Source organism: Crocodylus porosus, unplaced genomic scaffold (assembly GCF_001723895.1).
Source record: "Crocodylus porosus isolate Cpor-Errol unplaced genomic scaffold, CroPor_comp1, whole genome shotgun sequence".
Classification (NCBI taxonomy): Eukaryota; Metazoa; Chordata; order Crocodylia; family Crocodylidae; genus Crocodylus; species Crocodylus porosus.
In genome coordinates this window covers 77,895,388-77,901,585 of record NW_017728949.1, presented here as the reverse complement: position 1 = coordinate 77,901,585, position 6,198 = coordinate 77,895,388, and positions in this window count along the sequence as shown.

The window sequence follows — 6,198 nt, the reverse complement described above, 5'->3', positions numbered from 1 at the left end:
CGGACTAGATGATCTACTCAGGTCCCTTCCGACCCTAGAAACTATGAAACTATAATCTGCTAGCAGCCATAGCAGCAACACCCAGCTGAGCTGCTGCTCAGGAACACCTTTAAGGTAAGGGAGGAACTATAGGCACAGCAGGATGTTCCTAGGGGACCCAGTGGGGTCCCAAGCCCCAGGAAGAAGGCCAGGACCTTGTAACAGCAAGATCAAACCTAGGTGTGGAGCTAACAGCTTGTAGGCCTACAAAGGGGCCAGGCAAGCCCCTAAGTAGATCTGGCAGGGATGAACCCAGGGGCTCAAGTGAGCCCAGTTGAGCTAGGCCTTAGTCAGCGTTGTGGGGGCATTAGGCCAATGTGAATTAGGGTGAGGGCTCCATGGTGGGGCTCAGGAGGGACCCCTTGGGGGGTACAAGGGTCAGTAACTGTCAAGCTGTCTTTCTGATCCCTTGCAAAAGGGCCAGGGCCTGAAGGCTGAAGGGCAATTCAGCCCGATGTGAGGAGCGGGCCATGGTGAGCTATCTGGCACTCTGACTGGCCTGGAGGCAGGGCTAGAGCCTATAAGGGCTGAAGGTCCCTTTGATGGATGGAGGACATCACAGCTGAAGAGAGTAGGGGCAGCCAGCATGCAAGCTGTTATGAAGGAGGCTGCAATACAGCCTCTGGATGGGAGGTATCCAAATGGACACCAGAGTGACAGCTGGGCCCAGGAAGAGAAAGTCCCTAAATACATCACCCAGGAATCCTAGCAGGGGAACTAGACCAGGGAAGGTAGGCCTGTGTTGGTTTTGGGCATGACTGGGAAATGCACCCTGCCACGGAAGGGTGGTTTGGTGGTGCTGCCCATGGCAGGACAGTCCCCCAGAAATGCCAGGCCAGTTTCCTCCCTGGTGAAAGGTGGGTAGGGGTACCTGATAACTCCAGTCCTCACCATCTGGTGGGTCATTAAGACCAGTGTTAATAGTGGGGCCAGGCACACCTAGAGAGAGACACCTGAGCCCAATGTGAGTAGTGGGGGCCAGGTATGCTTGGCAAGAAGCACCTGAGCCCCATGTCAGGACATATAGTTCTGGTGGCCATAGTCAGAAAGGGCCATAGTAGTGAGGCCCCAGAGAAAGGGTGGTGAGTGGCAGGCCCTAGTGTGAGGGCACGAGTGGAAGCCCCAGGAGGGGGCAGTGAGGCCAAGGTTGATCTTTGGATACCTGAGGCCATAGTTGGGCCCAAGGCTGAGTGATGCAGCTCAGTGGGAATCATGGGTGGAAGGGGCAAGTAGTTCACCCTAAAGAGGGGGTGAGAATGGTGAGATACCCAAAGAGGGGCTTGGGTCAGAGCTCCACCCAGGGTGAAGTGAAGTGGCTGGTCACTGTTCAGATGAGTGTTGCTAGAGAGCCCGAGAAGCTGTGTGCTGGCCAGCCAAGGAATGTGAGTAGGCAAGCCTGATGGACTATATGGTCACTCAAGGGAGCAGGGCAGGTTGGGTGTGACCCAGTGAGAGGCAGCATGTAAGAGGCCCAGTGAGAGTGAGTGGCGTGCAAGAGGCCCAGTGAGAGTGGGTGGGGTTAATAAGGCCCAATGGGGCAGAGTGAAAGGACAAATGCATGAGGCCTAGCAAGGGGCTGAGTTTGGCCTGGCCATCAGCTGGAGCAAAGAGCACCTCAGAGATGCCATCTGCAATGCATGGGACATGATAAGGGGAGGTCAGAGTCATGTGTATGGGGCACTGAGATCTTAAATGGGCAGACTCCCACATTTTTACGATCAGTATCTTAACAACAAGGCATGGCAGGAGAGACCAGGCAGACTGCCCTAGATGAGTGGGCAGGCCAGTACTGTGACCGGGCCCCAGGAGCTGCCTCTTGTCACTGTCAGAATTTCAGTTGACTGGGCCCTGGCCTAATCCTAAATAAGGTTAAAATAGGGAATGTAGGTTTGTACTAGATACATCTACAAAAAGGAATACAAAGGAATGATTTATTTTAATGAAAGATTCTTGTAATAAAGCCCCTCATATCTTTGCAGCAACAAAAGTAAACCATGTAATTTTGAAGAGGCATTGGCTGGAAGTGCTGCCTTCATCATAACAAGACTTTTACAATTCACTGCAGGTGAATCATGCATATATTGGAGAATCATGCATTCCGCTTTTGCAGTGCTCACAAAAAGTATGATTTAATGCATTGGGCCAGCTTAATGCCATTTGAAATAAAGTGTCTCTGAAGCAGAGATGGTAATGAGAATATACATAACAGATGTGCCTGTCATCATTAATTCAAGATACTGCCCATTTCCCTATGAGAAGAATTCAACAAATTCAGTATGCTGAGACCATATTGCATACAAAGCAACAGCCACACTTGAAATCATAATCATGGTCAGTGGAAGCTTCCTTTGAATCTTGCTATCTGCTGAACGTGATTAGAGCATGATGCCCAAAGGGTTAACCAGCACCTTGACAGCTGGGCATTATTCCCACAAAATCAGAAGGGTGGGCATTGCATTAGTGAAAAGTCCATCCACGGATACATTTGCATAGAGCTATTTTACACATCTGAACACAGCTTTTCCTAGCTAACCACTATGCCCCAGTGTTCACACTGCTCCCAGATTTTGTATTGTACAGCTTCCTAGTCATGTACTAAAATCTGGCATATAACCATGCGCCACGAATTCTAAAAATGAATGAATTTTATTTCTTTGTGCTATTTTGGCTTTAATAATGTGTTTTTGAGCACTGGAGTATGCTTTGGGTTGCTGCAAGAAAACTTAGTAGAATCATTTTGACTTCCATACAAAATGGGAAAACGCTGGTCGTAAAGCACTGCCAAATTTATTCCAAGGAGAAGTTCACCATTTTAACCGGGAACGGAGCACAGCTTTTTGTACTGCTTGGCAGCTACCAACCTGCACAAAAGGACTTCTTATTCCAGTAAATATCAAAGTGGGTATTAGTATAATTAGAAGTGGGAGACAAGGGCATCAGCCCCAGGTGCCACATTAGGAGGGGCACCAGAATGGTGCCTAATACCTGCAGAGAGTCTGTCCCTTGGCAGCAAGAGCAGCCCAATGGTGTTGCTCTTGCAGCAGCAGCAGCAGCAATGCAACCAGTGATTATTTTGGAGTTCCTGGTATGCAGTGCCTTCCAGCTTCCACCTCCTCCTTACTCCCAATCTTAGAACCTGTGCCCCCCTCCTCCATTCTCCCACAAGGTCTGCTCAGGGTGCAAACCCTGCTTGTTCCATCTCCAAGAATAGGGAAAACACATTGGATGTCATTTCAGTATGGCTTGTGTGGATTGGAAAGTAAGGGAAAGTAGGGTAGAAACACTTTCCCTCACAAGAGCTGACTGTAATGTGAGTTCTTGTATCTCCTGAATACATAGGACAGGATCTGACAGTCAAGTATAGTCAATGGAAAAGCTCTCATTGACTTCCATGGCACTTACAAGACCTTATAGTGCTCCAAGCTGTCACTCCTAGAGGCTCCAGAGACCAGGGAAGTCCACACATCAGACCATGACAAAGTAGCACTATGACTCCACCACTAATCTAGTGCTGCTGGATGCACTGGGTCTGAGTTTCCACTGTCCTGTACACTCTAAAATATAATCCTCCTTCTCAAACACAAATTGCTCCCTCTGTCATGTAGCCTGTGGTTTTTATTTTAAGGTACAACATACTACAAAAAAGTTAATGCCCAGGTTGGCAAGCCACAAATCATACCTCCCTCTGGTGCACTCAGTGAGCCGGTCATATGGAATTTTTGCAAAACACCTTTCGTTTCCTTCTCCAGCTTGTTAATGACCCTATGCTGCCTTTCCACAAGCAGAGACCAGGCAGGTGCAGCAGAGAAGAGGCGCTTTTCCCCAGTGTCCCTGCTTGAAAAGCAAGGCCTTGTTCTATTTCCCCTCCTTCCTCCCATTTTAGGTACATAGTTCCCTCTGGTTTTGTGTGGGGAGTTATATATATTTCATGCTCCAGACTTTGTTAGAATGTTTTAAAACTAATTCATGCAGTCAAATGGAACTCTGAAAATCGTTAAGTAGAATTTTAAAGCGTATAAAAATGCTATGCATGTCCCTCTCACTAATTGAGAAATCCTCACTGCAGGCATGAACGAGAAAGGAACATATGTTTCCCTTTAAGCGTGATGGTCTCATTGGCCATAGAAGTGTTTTGACACTACCTCAGAGACCTCTCCCACATGCACAAGGTTTTCTTCCTCTCTCAGCACAGGCTGAAGGCAGTCAGTAGTACATCCAGGGTGTCGAGCAGTTTTCATATAAGCTCGTGGGGAGTATGGGGGAAGGCAAGTGGAAGCACAACGGCATGTTCCTTCTTATCTGGGAGTTCTGCCAAGGCCTCAAGTCTGTTACGTGGGCAGTGTGGAAAGAAACAGCTTTCTGCATTGCTCTTAAACTCAGGAGCCATCTCACTTGTGAGGCTCTATGGCCAAAACTGCATAGCTTGACATTTCATGGAATACGTTTCTCAGAACATGAAAATCAAATGAAAAATCCTGCAGAAACAATTGAATGTGAGCAAGACTGATTGTTTTCCTGGAGACAGAAGGTGGAGCCTTGGCTTCAGTGAGGGCAGTGGCAAAACTGCCATGACTTCAATGCATGCAGCATGCATGCAATTCTGCAGTGCTAAGCATCCCTGATCATGCTGAGTATTGTTCTCAGCACCTTCTTCTAGGATTAGGCTCATACAGAGATGCAGCATGTTTTAAACTCACTTCTGTATGCCAGAGAATGCACACAGTTGAATTTTCATCTTGGGTCATTTTGAGCATTGGACGCACATCCCCCCTCCCCACCATTATTCAGAACTGACATGACTTCAGCTGAAGCTCTTGACTTGTGCAGAGCCAGGTGACAATCTGAACTCATTTCCTTCCTCTGTCTATTAACTTCTTGTCAGAGGAAGGGAGAGTTATTCTCTTTACTTCCTACCAGGGGGTGAAGTAAAGGTTATGGAAAGATATTTTCCATACTTTCTCAGTTCAGGCAGCATGCTCCAGCCAGCACTGGACACAAGCAAAAGCCTAGAAGTTGATCGTGGGGTCTGAGGCTTAATTTCAGTACACATATGTATTATAATAAGCTATATCACTCCATCACTCTGTCCAACCAAAAAAAAGCTAGCAAAGAAAAACCCATGAAGGCTTGAGGGATTTATGTTTCAAAGGAGTTCACAGGGATCAGGACCACCTTAATCCCACACATCTCCATTAGCCGTTCAGACGTGTAGAGGTTGAAGCCATCCAGGTATCGACAGTTTTGCTTCCTCTCTCTGGCCCCATACAGCTGGGTTCCAGAAGACTGAAAATAAAAGTACAACATTTTTGCCTCAGTGGATAAGTCCATTAAGTCTGATTACCTCCTTCTGAAGAAGACAAACTTGATACTTCAGAGAAAAAGCACAAGTCTCACTTTGTTTTAATAAACATAATCATTTGTTGAATATTGGGCACAGGGCTTAAGGAATTCCTTCTTGATATCTTCAGATGGTGCATGGGAATAATACATTGTCTCTTTATCTTATCATCCATATCAACAAATGTTATTCATCATTATTAAAATATCCCATCTCTTAAAATACCAGACATTGTATTTGACTTGCATTATTGAAATTGCAAGCTGATTATAGTATGTGCTGCATGAAGCAAAATTCCCCTTTACTTGTTCTAAATTTTCTTTGTGTGACTGATGCAATTTTATATGGTGTCAACGGTTTAAAAAGCTACAATAGGAATGGAGCACAGTTTCTAAATTTCTGCAGAAACAATGTATCTTTTATAATGAAATCCCAGTCGACTTCTTAAATTTCAAGTAATGTTGCATGCATTTTTAGGTAGGATTTGGCAAATGGAATTTTGAAGCTTGATTTGGAATGTTTTCTGTGGTGAAGTAATCTGTAAAATGTGTTTGTAGATATGCATGCATTGATTCTAAGAGTGATAACAAGCCTGGTTTTGCCATTTTTAATCTAATGAAAAGAGAAAAATTCCATGTGTTTCCTCAAAAAAAAAAAAAAAAAATGAGAGAAAGATATCGCTGCACTGCAATTGGTTATGTATTACAAAGAGAAGTTCTGTAAAAAAAAGGTCATAGGGGGTATGCGCAAGCGGGTAGGCAGGGATGGAGCACGCTCCAGGCCATGGAGGTGGCATCTCCCCTGGTATGTTCCTATACTTT